The sequence below is a fragment of the Salvia miltiorrhiza genome, chromosome 6, assembly GCF_028751815.1.
Source record: "Salvia miltiorrhiza cultivar Shanhuang (shh) chromosome 6, IMPLAD_Smil_shh, whole genome shotgun sequence".
Classification (NCBI taxonomy): Eukaryota; Viridiplantae; Streptophyta; class Magnoliopsida; order Lamiales; family Lamiaceae; genus Salvia; species Salvia miltiorrhiza.
In genome coordinates this window covers 11178383-11194418 of record NC_080392.1, presented here as the reverse complement: position 1 = coordinate 11194418, position 16036 = coordinate 11178383, and positions in this window count along the sequence as shown.

Below are 16036 nucleotides of genomic sequence, written 5' to 3'. Positions count from 1 at the left end.
ATTTGGATTGAGTAGTTAAACGATAACCAAAATTTATCAGTTTGATTTGGCTATCAATATTTGAGTCGTTTAAAATTTGATTAATCGATAATCGGTTGGTTAAACCGAATTAACAGAATTATCATAAAAATATCAATATATTATATCTTATTTTAAAAATTAAAACTAGCTAGAACAAATATGATTTATGAAATTCCTACGGTCCTATACTGAATTAGTCCTAATATGAACAATAGAACACCTTTCTCACCCGTGCTTCCCAGCTCCCACTTCCACCCACGGCCACGACGCCTCTCTCAACGGCGCGCCTCCAGTCGCACCTTTACTCACGGCGCCTCTCCCCACCGCGCCTTCAACCCATCGCACCTCCACCCAACGTCGGCGCTCCTCCGCCTTCCTCGCCTCACCATTCGGCTATAAGGTAAGAACCCCTAGTTCGAATTCCTTTTTTAGCTTGTGAGTAAAGTATCTACATACAATTAGTCTATACGTTTTCTCTGACCTCGCCAGAGAAATGGGTCGCCAACGGAATGGTGATTTCGCTGCTCTGACTCTGATTTCTCTGGCGATGCTTTTCGCGGCTCTGGACTTGATTCCTCTGGACCTGATTTCTCTGGTGATGCATTTCGCTGCTCTGACTCTGATTCCTCTGGCATCTTGATTTCTCTGTTCTGGCATTCGATTCCTCTGACTGGTAGAATATGCAAGGGTGTTTAGTCTATAGCTTAGGGATCAGTTAGCAAATATGCAAGAGTTAAGGGAGTTCAGTTTTAGGGTTGATAAAATTAGTTAAAACAGATCCAACGGATCTGTTCCTTCATTCAAGAAGTCAGCGCGCAGCTCAAATCTTCTCAACTGCTATTTCTCTTGTTTAAATACCTAGATTAGTTGTTGAGTTGTTGCTTAAGATTTTCCATTACTGTAAACTAGTTGAGAGTGAGGATACATAGCAATCTTGATAGATTTGTAGGCTATACACTTCTTCTAGTGTTGAGAGTTCTCAATTGTAATTGTAAAGTTCTTGAGTGTTCATAGTGAAATAGAGTGGATCGTTTCTTCTCCGTGGATGTAGGATTGAAAAATCCGAACCACGTAAATCTTGTTTGTGTTCATTTCTTTTCTGTTCTTGCTGCGTTGATCATTCAAGCAATTCCACAACAAGTGGCGCCGTCTGTGGGAAACGGAAGATCGACGCACACCAACTGTTTGAGATTTGAATCGGAGGAAATCTGAATCGGAGGAGTTCTTGATCGGTGGAGGAATCGCCATTCTTTTCACTACTACGACGTGCTGAATCTCAAGACTGGAGATCTACCAAATGTCGATTGCTAAATTCGACACCGAGAAATTCACAGAGAAGAATGATTTCTCCCTGTGGAGAATGAAGATGAGGGCCGTTCTCATTCAACAGGGCATTGATGATGTTCTTACCACAGAGAAGGCACCTAAAGAAGGAGATGGGAAGGTGAAGTTTGCTGAAATGCAAAAGAAGGCTCATAGCACTATCATCCTGCATCTGGGAGATAAAGTGCTGAGAGAGGTGTCAAAAGAAGACACTGCAGCTGCAGTATGGGCTAAACTGGAGAGCCTCTACATGACTAAGTCTCTGGCAAATCGGCTCTTCTTGAAGAAGAGGCTGTATTCCTTTAGAGTTTCAGAGGAGAAGAATCTATCTGATCAACTGGATGAATTCAATAAAGCTGTTGATGATTTGGCTGATATTGATGTAAAGTTAGAAGATGAAGACAAGGCAATCCAGCTCCTTAGTGCCCTGCCCAAATCCTATGACAACATGAGGGATGCCATGCTGTATGGGAGGGAGACTGCTATCTCCCTGGATGAAGTCATGAATGCCTTGAAATCTAGGGAGTTGCAAAAGGCATCTGATGGCAGGCAAGAAACCGCAAGTGAAAGCCTCAATGTCAAAGCAAAGTCCAACAAAGGAAAATTCAAGAAGCCTTTCAAAGAAAAGAAGGGAGGATCAGGAAAAAAGGAGGATGATGAGAAGGAAAACAAGAAATGCCACTACTGCAAGAAGCCAGGGCATATCAAGAAAGACTGCTACAGCTGGAAAAGAAAACAAGCTCAAAAAGGCTCAGACACTGCAGACCTTGCTGAAAATTTCCAAGAAGCTGAAGCTTTAAACATCACATCTTCTAAAACTCAGAATAATTGGATATTAGATTCAGGGTGTTCTTTCCATATGTGTCCTAACTTGAATTGGTTTGTTGATTTGCAGATGAAGGACCTGGGATCTGTAGTTTTGGGGAACAACCAAGTCTGCCTTGTCAAAGGCATTGGTGCAATCAAGTTAAAGCTACATGATAATTCTGTAAGGCTCCTAACTGAAGTTGGATATATTCCTAGTCTAAAAAGGAATTTGATATCCCTTGGATCTCTACAAATGAAAGGCTATGAGTTTAAATCATGTGTTAATGATATATATGTCTTAAAAGAAGATAAAGTTGTGTTGAAAGGAACCAGAAAACAGACTTTGTATCATTTAGTTGCTGAAACTATTGTTGGTGAGTCTGAAATTGCCTCTACTTGTGATATTGAATTGTGGCATGAGAGACTTGGGCATGTTAGTGAAAAAGGATTAATTGAACTAAAGAAACAGGGTATACTGAGTTTATCTGCTGATGAAAAACTGAACACTTGTGATGCATGTGAATTAAGTAAAAGCAAGAAACTTCCATATCCTGTTGGCAAACATGTCTCATCTGCACCACTTCAATATGTTCATTGTGATCTGTGGGGTCCATCCAAAACCACCACTATAGGTGGAGGAGTATATTTCATGTCTCTAATAGATGATTTCTCTAGGAAAGTCTGGGTTTACATTTTAAAACACAAGTCTGATGCCTTTGATAAATTTGTTGAGTGGTGTAGTGCTGTTGAGAATGAAAAAGGATGTAAGCTAAAATGCTTAAGGACTGACAATGGCTTAGAATTCACCTCTGAAAAATTTCAAGAATATTGTAAAGAAAGGGGAATAAAAAGACATAAATCAGTACCTGGAAATCCCCAACAGAATGGGGTTGTAGAGAGATTGAATAGAACTCTCCTTGAGAGAGTTAGGTGTATGCTCTCTAGCTCAGGTTTGCCACCTAAATTTTGGGGAGAAGCAGTCACCACTGCTGCTTATCTTATAAATAGATGCCCTTCTAGTGCTATTGAGTTTAAAACTCCTGAAGAACTGTGGACTGGTAGGGCTGCTGATTACTCAAACTTGAGGAAATTTAGATGCTTAGCATATATGCATGTTAGGCAGGATAAGTTGGAACCCCGAGCATTGAAATGTGTTATGGTGGGATATCCAACAGGGGTTAAAGGGTATAGGCTCTGGTGCATAGAATCTGGAAAGGGAAAACTTCTAGTCAGTAGAGATGTAGTGTTTAAAGAAAACATAATGCCTCTAAAAGAGCAATCTACTACTGAGTATACTAGTAAAGGAGTTGAAGTAAACACTGATAAAACTAGTGATAACACACCTATTAATGATGAAATGTCTAGAGTATCAGAAGTGACAGGTATAAAACAGGAGGAAGATGATCAACAAAAGGATAACACTGAGGATCTCAGTGATTATCATCTAGCTCGTGACAGAGCTAGGAGAATTACCAGACCTCCAGCCAGATACTCTGAAGCAGATCAAGTTAGCTTTGCTTTCTCAGTAGCTGAAGAGGTAAATTACAGAGAGCCTAAGTCCTATAAAGAAGCAATTCAGTGCTCTGAAAGCAAGCAATGGATCAAAGCTATGGAGGAGGAAATAGAGTCTTTATTGAAAAATAAGACTTGGATCCTGGTAGACAGACCTAAGAACCAGAAATGTGTAACATGTAGATGGTTATACAAGAAAAAGGTGGAGGTTTACAAAGGCATTGAGGTAATCAGGTATAAAGCCAGGTTAGTTGCTAGAGGTTTCTCTCAGCAAGAAGGTATAGATTTTAATGAAATCTTTTCTCCTGTTGTTAAACACTGTTCTATTAGACTTATACTTGCTCTAACTGCACACCTAGATTTAGAATTGCAACAGATGGATGTTAAAACAACTTTTCTAAATGGTGAGTTAGAGGAAACTATATACATGAATCAACCAGAGGGATTTGAAGTAGCTGGCTGTGAAGGTCAGGTATGTCTCTTGAAAAAGTCTTTGTATGGACTAAAGCAAAGTCCAAGACAGTGGAATAAAAGGTTTGATGAATTCGTGATAAGTATAGGTTTCAAGAGAACATTGCATGATAGATGTGTATACTTGAAAGAAGTTGCTAAGTCTGTGGTTGTTTACTTACTCTTGTATGTTGATGATATGCTTATTGCTAGTAGTTCTAGTACTGAAATTGATAAATTAAAGCAATCATTGAGTGCTGAATTTGATATGAAAGATCTAGGGACTGCTAGAAGAATTCTTGGTATGGATATCAAGAGAGATAGGAAAAATATGAAACTTATGCTTGTTCAATCTGATTACTTGAAGAAAGTATTGTTAAAATTCAATATGAATGAAGCAAAAGTTGCTCAGGTTCCTATAGCTCAACATGTTAAGCTGTCTAGTAGTCAATGTCCTGTTACTAGTGAAGAGCTTAAAGACATGAGTGTTATTCCTTATACAAATGTGGTAGGAAGCATCATGTATTCTATGCTTTGTACTCGGCCTGATTTGGCTCATGCTGTTAGTCTTGTAAGTAGATTTATGGCAAATCCAGGAAAACCACATTGGCTTGCATTAAAAGGAGTATTAAGATACTTGAAAGCAACTGTTAATAAAGGAATTATGTTTCAAGGTGGAGCCACTGATATAAATCAAGCTCTAGTTGGCTTTACTGATTCTGATTATGCAGGAAGTATAGATACAAGGAAGTCCCAGTCTGGATATGTATTTACACTTTATGGAATAGCAGTGAGCTGGAAATCTACATTACAATCTGTTGTAGCTCTTTCCACTACAGAAGCCGAATTCATGGCTGTCACAGAAGCAGTGAAAGAAGGTATATGGCTAAGAGGTATGCTATCTGAGTTAGGTATTAATCAACAGGTAGTCTCTATTCTTTGTGATAATCAAAGTGCAATTCATCTTGTTAAACATCAATCTTTTCATGAGAGGTCTAAACATATAGATGTTAGATTTCATTTTGTTAGGGATTTAGTTGAAAAAGGTGAAGTTGTGATAGAGAAAGTGTCAACTGATGATAATGCTTCAGATATGCTTACCAAATCTTTACCAACTGTTAAGTTCAAAAAGTGTTGTTCTTTGATTGGTATGAGCTCTCTTGAGGAGAGCAAGTTGTTTGTCTAATCCATGCAGGTAGCTCGGTGTATTCTAATTGTATTAGATAAGGTGGAGAATTGTGAGTAAAGTATCTACATACAATTAGTCTATACGTTTTCTCTGACCTCGCCAGAGAAATGGGTCGCCAGCGGAATGGTGATTTCGCTGCTCTGACTCTGATTTCTCTGGCGATGCTTTTCGCGGCTCTGGACTTGATTCCTCTGGACCTGATTTCTCTAGTGATGCATTTCGCTGCTCTGACTCTGATTCCTCTGGCGTCTTGATTTCTCTGCTCTGGCATTCGATTCCTCTGACTGGTAGAATATGCAAGGGTGTTTAGTCTATAGCTTACGGATCAGTTAGCAAATATGCAAGAGTTAAGGGAGTTCAGTTTTAGGGTTGATAAAATTAGTTAAAACAGATCATTCAAGAAGTCAGCGCGCAGCTCAAATCTTCTCAACTGCTATTTCTCTTGTTTAAATACCTAGATTAGTTGTTGAGTTGTTGCTTAAGATTTTCCATTACTGTAAACTAGTTGAGAGTGAGGATACATAGCAATCTTGATAGATTTGTAGGCTATACACTTCTTCTAGTGTTGAGAGTTCTCAATTGTAATTGTAAAGTTCTTGAGTGTTCATAGTGAAATAGAGTGGATCGTTTCTTCTCCGTGGATGTAGGATTAAAAAATCCGAACCACGTAAATCTTGTTTGTGTTCATTTCTTTTCTGTTCTTGCTGTGTTGATCATTCAAGCAATTCCACAACATAGCTAATTAACATTTGACATTTCCTTTGTTCCCAAGCTTTGACTTTCTATGTTTCTATATTATCACATCAATTACTAATAAACTTGTGATGATGATGATGAATCAACCGTAGATCTTGATGATCTAAAGGCTGAAAATGATTCTTATTTTATATCTTAAGGAGTGTACTTATTTTAGCCCATATATATATATATATAGAGAGAGAGAGAGAGAGAGAAATGTTATGCTACATACCTTATGTGAGCTCCTTATGTGAGCACCGCTCACGTTTAGCATTCGTTAGCGTTATCTTTTTTGTTTTAGACATTTACTTTTATTCTAATACTTTATAAATTGTTATTGAGATCATTAATTTTATAAATTTTATAAAAATCAAAGTCCAATTTGTTCATATTTCCTTTAACTTCAAATAATTAATAAAAATAATTAATTGGACTTTGATTTTTATGTAATTTATAAAATTAATGATCTTAATAACAATTTATGAAGCATTAGAATAAAAGTAAATGTCTAAAACAAAAAAGATAACGCTAATGAATGCTAAACGTGAGCGGTGCTCACATAAGGAGCTCACATAAGGTATGTAGCATAACATTTCTTAAAATATAAAATATAAACAATTTTCAGCCCTTAGATCATCAAGATCTGCGGTTGATTCGTAACCCTGTTGGATGAATTTGTGGTCCTGAGTTCGAATCCCAAAGGTAGCAGAAATTTATTTTTCACTATTCGTAACCCCGTTGGATGAATTCATACGCGTTCTACATAAAATTCGTACATTGAAAAATATTTTTATTTTTATTTTAAGAAGTATTTTCACGGTAGCCCTTCCATATATATATATATATATATATATATATATCTAGATAAGGTGTGGTTCTAGAGAGAACTACATTATTTGTGAGAACGTGAGAACCATCAAATCTAATTCATCCACTGTAAAAATTAATGCAATCGATGTTAAAATTAATGCACTCAAAAAAATAAAAATTGCTCCCTTCAGGATTTGAACCCAGGATCTGCATTCATCCAACAAGATGATGCATCCACCGTAGATCTTCATGATCGAATGGCTGAAAATGGTTCTTCGTTCTTCTTTTATTTAGTGGTTCTTTCTTGAACCTTTTCCTATATATATATATATATATATATATATATAGGGGGCGGTTATTCAATAAACCACCCTTATTTTAAGAATTACGAACCAGCAAAAATGCATGAATTTTATGTATAACACGCATGAATAAATTGTATAAAGGTATGAATTGCGAAAAATAATTTTTCGCTACCTTTGAGATTCGAACTCAGGACCATGAATTTATCCAACAAGGTGATGAATCAACCGTAGATCTTGATGATCTAAAGGCTGAAAATAGTTCCTAATTTATATTTGGGTTAATAGCCGGAAAATACAGGAACTATTTTCAAATTTGCATATTGCACATGACCTTCAAAAATAGCTTCAGAATACATGACCTTTTGATTTTGTTGCAATTTGCACCCGACGGAAGTTTCGACCACTCTTATGTTTGACCGGCAATGACGTGGAACTATTTTAAACTACATGGCATTACACGTGGCATTTATTACACAGTGGCAAGCCACGCATTCAAAACGACATCGTTTTGATAGGAAGAAAAAATAAAAAATTAAAGAAAAATGTGATCTTGGACCTTGTTCTTCTTCTTCAATCTCTTGCCCGATTTGGGGCGGCGGCGAAAGCGGGTTTCGGCGGCAGCATGTTTCAAGGGTTTGCAGATTTACAGATCTAGGATTTTTTTTTGGGTGGCTGAGGATTTGAGGATTTGGGGATTTTTGGTGGCTGAGGATTTGGGGATCTGTGGTGGTGTTGCGGCGATGATGTTGTGGTGGCCGAAGATTCGTGACCACCTGGAACACCAGCAATCGGCAGCGGGGGCAAGGGGCGTGAAGCAGCAGGTGAGCGGTGGCGGAGATTCGTGACCATCTCCACCACACCACACGGCCTCTGATTTCGTTCCAAAACGCCTTAAAGCCCCGCCGCCGTGACTTCCTCTCCTGAAGCCCCGCCACCGCGACTTCCTCATCGACGCCGCTAACTCCCGCCGCCTCACCTACTTTGTCTTCCTCTTCCAAGTCGACGCTGCTGCCCTCGCTCCGAGGCTCCTCTCGTCTCCCTCACAATCGATGTTGGTCTTCTATCTCTCTCTTTATCCCGCTCCCTCTCCCTCAACCTCTCTCGATACCTGCAACTCCGATCATCTAGGGTTTTAGGGCTTGGATTGGCGGCGGGAAAACGAGGAGGGGAGGTGGTGACTGGAATTGGGGCTTTAGGGCTTGGATTGGCGGCGGGAAAACGAGGAGGGAAGGTGGTGGCTGGAATTGGGGCTTTAGGGCTTGGATCTACTTCGGCCCTTCTTCCGGCGACCTCTGCTTCGACCCTTCTTTTGGTGAACTGATGGAGGCTCTGGAGTGAGGGAGGCGGCGCTGGAGTGAAGGAGGCGGTGGCGGCGGCGCTGGAGTGAGGGAGGCGCTAGGGCTGACTCACTCAAAATGATTTTTCCTTTTTTTTTAATTGATACTCACTCAAAACGACGTCGTTTTGAATGCCGGTGAGTCCACGTTTGAAAATTCCGGTGCCACGTCAACACCGACCAAGGTGATGGTCAACGCGTGTGCAATTTGCAACAAAATTAAAATGTGATGTATTCTGGAGCTAATTTTAAAGGTGATGTGCAATATGCAAATTTGAAAATAGTTCGTGTATTTTTCGGCTATTAACCCTTTATATTTTAAGAAGCGTTTTTATTTTAGCCTTCCCCTATATATATATATATATATATATATATATATATATATATATATATATATATATGATGGGGTTAACATAAGAAAACGGCCGAGATTATTAAAACTCTTGAGATGCACACGGTTGCAATTAATTAAATCTTAGGAAATTAAAAGGATAGAAATGTATGCATCTACGAAAATATATACTTAACTATGCAATTATGGAACTACGAATCATTCAACTATTTAACTCAAAACTTCGAACCCTTCAAATATGCAACTATGCAATTACGAATCCTTCATCTATGCAACTACAAATCCTTTAACTATGCAACTCAGAAACTACTAATCTTTCAACTATGCAACTCAGAACTTCAAACCCTTCAACTATGCAACTATGTAACTACGAATCCTTCAACTATACAACTCATAAACAACTAATCTTTCATCTATGCAACTACAAATCCTTTAACTATGCAACTCAGAAACTACTAATCTTTCAACTATGCAACTCAGAACATCAAACCCTTCAACTATCTAATTACGAATCCTTCAACTATGTAACTCAGAACTTCGAATCCTACAACTATGCAACACGTGAATTATAATCCCTTAAAAAATCTCATATTTATTTAATGCAATATAAGTAATTTTACATACACTACAAGAAAACGCGACTATAACGATTGAAAATTCGGTCGTTAAACCCAAAAAATCGGCCGTTAAACGCTTAACGATCGAATTAACGACCGAAAACTGTTGTCATTGTTTTGTTCATCGTTCGGTTGTTAACGACCGGAAAATTTCGGTCGTTAATTAACAACGATCAAAATTTAATTTTAACGACCGTTTATTTTGTCGTTAAAACCGTGGAGAAGCAGTGCACGGACGACGATCCGGGAAAGCTATCGACAAAAAAAATGATCGTTAATCTCCAGCGTGAATTAACGATGGTTTTGTTTTCGGTTGTTGCCTAACGACCGAAATTTCGGTCGTTGTTAGCCGGTTTATCTGTTAATCTTCGGCGACACTTAACGACCATTTGTGATATTAATGACCGTATTTTCGGTCGTTAATATTTTTTTTTCTTTTCAGAATTTATATTTTCTGTTTTCAGTAATATAGCAATATATAAATGAAATAAACAAAAGTTGCGTGAAATCGCTAAATGAATTAATCCTAACCGCTAGATTCTAAGTCTAAAAGGTCAAGATTAGTTCTCATTTTTCATTTTAATAAAGGTATGAGAGTGAAGTATCTGCTCCAATTTTATTGCATTGGTCTGCATCAGTAGTTGCATTCTCTAGTTGATGTGATTCTTTATTTTTTACTTCTCTAAATTCTTTCACTCCTTATTACTTCCTAAGTTTGCTTTGGTCACTGGGAAAAGCATAGACAACAAAGATAGAGTATTTCCCTCTGCAAACGCATGTTCGGTTTGGTTAGCAATTTTAGTCATTTTCGGTTAATCGAACCAATTACCACTCTTACTTATTCTTGATGTGGTGCAAATTCATAGAATCTGCCAACTTGACCACCCTTTAATGTTTCGAGCATAACTTCTTTAATTCAACTCTAAATAATGAATGATCGATTGTATTGAAAACCCAAGTTCATATACCTTTCCATCAAGATATTGTGGAGCTTCATATTCTAAGTAGCCGAAAAGTTATGGAAGTTTCAATAAGCACAAAAACTGAAAAGTCTCTATCTCTTTTCTAATATTGTCGTTGTTTTGTTCGTCGTCCGGTTGTTAACGACCGGAAAATTTCGATCGTTAATTAACAACGACCGAATTTTAATTTTAACGACCGTTTAGTTTGTCGTTAAAACCGTGGAGAAGCCGTGCACGGACGAGGATTCGACAAAGCTAACGACCGAAAAAAAATGGTCGTTAAACTCCGGCATGAATTAAAGATCGTTTCGTTTTCAGTCATTGCCTAACGATCGAAATTTCGATCGTTGTTAGTCGGTTTATCTGTTAATCTCCGGCGACACTTAATGACCGTTTGTGATATTAACGATCGTATTTTCGATCGTTAATGTTTTTTTTCTTCTTCAGAATTTATAATTCTTGTTTTCAGTAATATAGCAATATATAAATGAAATAAACAAAAGTTGCGTGAAATCACTAAATGAATGAATCCTAACCACTAGATTCTAAGTCTAAAAGGTCAAGATTAGTTCTCATTTTTCATTTTTATAGAAGTATGAGAGTGAAGTATCTGCTCCAATTTTATTGCATTGGTCTGCATCAGTAGTTGCATTCTCTATTTGATGTGATTCTTTATTTTTTACTTCTCTAAATTCTTCCACTCCTTATTACTTCCCGAGTTTGGTTTGGTCATTGGGAAAAGCATAGACAACGAAGTTAGAGTATTTTCCTCTGCAAACGCATGTTCGGTTCGATTAGCAATTTTAGTCATTTTTGGTTAATCGAACCGATTACCACTCTGACTTATTCTTGATGTGGTGCAAATTCGTAGAATCTGCCAACTTGACCACCCTTTAGTGTTTCGAGCAAAACTTCTTTAATTCAACTCTAAATAATGAACGATCGATTGTATTAAAAAGTCAAGTTTAGATACCTTTCCATCAAGATAGTGTGGAGCTTCATATTCTAAGTAGCCGAAAAGTTATGGAAGTTTCAATCAGCACAAAATCTGAAAGTTTTTTTTTTAGTATTGGTGATTTCTAGAGTCTTTTTGTGGACATCAAATATTGTTGGTAGACGAAAAAAGTACTTCATCTGTCCATAAAAAATAGTCCTATTAAGAGACGACATTAATTTTAATAAAAATAGTTATTGTATTGTGAGTGGAGAAAATGTCTCACTTAAAAAGTTGTGTTTATAATGATAATTAATTGTATTGTGAGTGGATAATAGGGTCCACCATGTGATCGATAATTTCCAAAAATAGAAAGAGATTAATTTTTGTGGACATCCCAAAATAACAAAAAAGACTATTTTTTGTGGACGGACGAAATAAATAATACCGATATCATGTTTCAAAACGAAAGCCCATTTTGTATTATCCAAATTTTTTTTAGTATGTTTACCACCTCCTAGGTGGGATATTTAATGTAAATCTTATTTTTTTTTTCTTTCTTAATTGTTACTAATATATTAAATTATCACAATTTCACTCTTTTATCATAACTTAACTAATTAAATTACCGAAAAGTTATTCTCATATAATAATTTTTTATAGCAAATAATTTAATATATGTAATCAAACATAATATTAATACTTACACGACGCAATTTTTATACTAGTCATATAAAATAGTGAAAATTAACAGTTGTCCCCCAAATATATTTTCAATATATTATAGCCAAAATTAAGTGTTTTGGATGGAATTACTCCCACCCCTTATTTCTTCTACGTAAAAATGCACAACCTCTCTCTCCCTTACTTTTGCACTCTCTATATCTCTAAAACCCTAGTTCATCCGTCGCACCTCCACTGCTCTGAATCTCTGATCCTTCTGCTGCACTGTTAAAACTTTTGCTCTGACACCACCGATATAGTACCATGTACTCCTATCACTTTCTTATTATTATTTTTTTTGAAATCTCTCTCTATCTCTCGCTATCCTCTACCTCCGACAACCCTTTCTATCTTAGATGAGTTCCAAGACTTCCAAATCTATGAGAATTATGACATACAAATTTAGATCTAAAAATATCTGGAACAAAATGGTACGAATTCGTATCATCCATTCCAAAATCTGTCGTGTCACCCGGAGGAATGAAATGGGCCAACGTGCCATTAGCCCCATCCATGCCATTTGTACCAAGATCTGTCAAGCAAGGATTCGTGCGAATGGAACCATTAGCACCATTCATCCAACCATCTCGAGGTCTGTACCACATATGTGAAGAACAAGTGGCACGAAAAAATAATTTTATTCCAACCATGAAGACTTTGTAGCCGGAGACATATTGGGAATGATGACAATAATCTCTAGTTTCCCAATTCATCACCACCGTCCTTGCACGACACTTTCCTCAAGGCAAGAAAATGAAGGAAATGATGAAAAATGAAAATTTAATTGTAATATTTTCTGTTGATTTGATCATATGATTTATACCTGTATTATTTGGAAAATTAAGAAAATGAATAAAATGTTGATTCGAATTTTGTTCTTCAATTATAGTTGGATTTGTTAGAATAAACTACAAGACTATAATTTTTTTATTGCGCTATATTTGTGGGACGAATGGAATATGTTGGGTCCCGGAAGGTCTGGAATAAGTGTATGGGGGGAGGAATACACATATAGGCTATTTTTATAAAAAACAAACCAACACAACCTATGAACAGTGAAAAAGTCAAGAAAAACTTCGGTTGATGATTGATACTGAATTTCTCTTCAGTAAAGAGATATCAGTTAAGTCCAAGACTTTAACTGATATGCGTTAGGCTTCAGTCAGGTTTGTAAAACAGATGAGTGTTATAAATCTTACTAACTATCCGAAGATTTATCAGCTAGACTAATAACACTGGCAGCGGAAAACTTTTCTTTTGAAATAGCCTTTGTGATAAAACACGTTGTCAAGATTTAGTTTCACTTTGCAGTTAATCAATTTCAGTTAAGAAAGAGTTTGCGCACATATAAGAAAGTAAAGACTGAAAGCGATAAACGACAAAGGGATTTTTACGTGGTTCGGAATCCAATTACTACATCCACGGTCAGTTGATCACACTGACAAACACTTTGGGCTTGTGTTTACGGGTGCACAACAAACCTTAACAACTGAAAATCTAATCTTCAGTACCAACACACTGGGTTGGATTTCTCACTCACTCTTAGCTTCGCTGAGACAAAACTATGTCTACCCTGCGACTGCTAATATCTCTTGGAGTCAGAACACTGGTCTGAACTCCTCTCGGCTCAAACACTATTTTAGGTCAGTTGAAAGGAGGTTCGAAAACTTGCCAACTAGATCACAGAGAACAGGCTCTCTATAATCAGTTACTGTGGCTTTAGATATACAATATTTGCCTAAGGTTCTAAGAGAATATATGTAATTGTAGTAGACTGATTTAGGCTTTGGTATTCTCTTCTTCGATTCAAACTTTGGAAGGTTTTGATTTGCTAAATATCGATTTCGGTAGCGTTTCAGCTTGTGTATTTGAATCGGTGAAGATCGAAGTGTTCCTCGAGCTCTATTTATAGGAGAGGTCTTGAATAGATCCATTGGCGGAGATGGTCTTCAAGAATTCATCCGTTGGAGAGGAATTCAAAGTTTGCTGAGGCTTCAATCTTCGAAGTTCCTTGTTTGGTGAGAAATGGCTACTCAGGTACAGGAGGTATGACATCTCTGAAAAGGTAATCACCAAAAATGAATGCTCTGCAGAGAAAAGACGATCCTCAAAATCTCTGCATTTAATACGGTTGTACTTTAGGGTGCGTGGCTTCCTTTAAGCTTTTGGAGTATCAGTCCGAGGAAGAAGTTTAACTGATACCTGACTTTAGTATCAGTCCGCTAAATCCACGTGGCCTGCATTAATGAATCAGTCGTAACTGATCTTTTAGTTGAGAAACTCGATCAGTCAAACATCAGTGTTTGACGCTGCCCTTAAATGCAACTTCAGTCGAGCTCTTCAGTCTTCAGTCTTCAATCCTCCGGTCTTCAGTCTTTAGTCTTCAGAACACTAGCTAAACTAGAAAAAGAACTCCAACACTTGAGTTCAAAAAGTTCTAGTCTATTACAAAGAAAACCTAACGATTTTGGTATCATCAAAACTAGGGTAATGATATTTCACTAAGTTCCCAACAGAATAGAATGACATATTTGTACAATTCGTCCCAAGTGTTGGCACGGCAGACTTTGACATGAATAGCATGAAATAACATATTTGCACCATTCGTCACAAGTGCTGGCGCAACAGACTTTGACATAGATGGTGTGAAATCTAATATTCATACCATTTGTGCTAATTGCTAGTACAAACTACAAGGCTATAGTTTTTTTGTTGAAAAAGTTGCGCTATTTTTGTAGGACAAATGGTACAAAATGATCTATTCGTGCCAACACTTGCGCGACAGACCTTGGGACAAAAGATACAACATGGCTTATTCGTACCATTCGTCCCAACATTTAGCACGACAAACCTTGGAACGAATGGTACGAATATGCCATTAAGTATCATTCGTCTCAGGTGATGTTGAGACAATTGTTGGAACGAGTTGTATGAAACAACAGAAAATAACACGAAATACCACAAATTTGAAATAACACAAATTCGAAACAACATTTATTCATCTTATTCATTTTACAACAAATATAAATTCATCTTATTCATTCGAAACAACATTTTATTCATCTTATTCATTCGAAATAAGCCTAAATGCCTAGACTAAATCTACAATTGTTTAAAATGGATTCCATCGGTTGCGCGCGCCAGCGAATCCTTATTTCTGGGCATGTATTACAGGATAGGCTGGACAGTATCCGCCAATGTAAACATCTCTGAACGGTGCTAATGAAATACTCCCTCCGTCCATCAATTCATGTCCTACTTGTTCGTCCACCAATTCATATCCTACCCATTTTTAGTAACTATTTTATACATTTTTTAATTGGTGGGTCTCAATGAACAATACACTTTTTCTCCACTCAACTAATAAACAATACACTTTGTGGGTCCCTTTCTACACTCAACTAATAAACAATACACTTTGTGAGTTCCTTTTTTCACTCAACTAATAAACAATACACTTTTTTTAAAACCCGTATTTCCTCGCCTAGGTCATGAAATAGTGGATGGAGGGAGTACTTCATACCATTCATGCCACAACATATGTGCGCAGATCTATGAACGAACGGAATGGATGGTGCCAATGGGTCCATTTAGGCCATCCATTTCTCTGGCTGAAACTACAGATTTTGAAATGGATCGTACGAATATGTACCATTTCATTCCATGCATTTGCATCTCATAAGTTTTGTAGATCTGGAACTACTGTAACTCTTGGAAAGTTCATCGAATTCTGTAGAAGAGGTTGTCGGGTATAGAGAGAGAAGCTTATCAGAAATCAGAAATAATAAAAGAGAGCAATTCAGTGGCGCAGCTCGACAACGCGATGGGAGGATTAGGGATTCAACGATGCAAAGATGTTGACGACTTCAGAGTGGTGGCTGCACAGTAAAATAATTGAGGTTTAAGAAAAACACTGAGAACAAAGAAGAAAGAGAGAGCTCATTTTATTTGTACGTA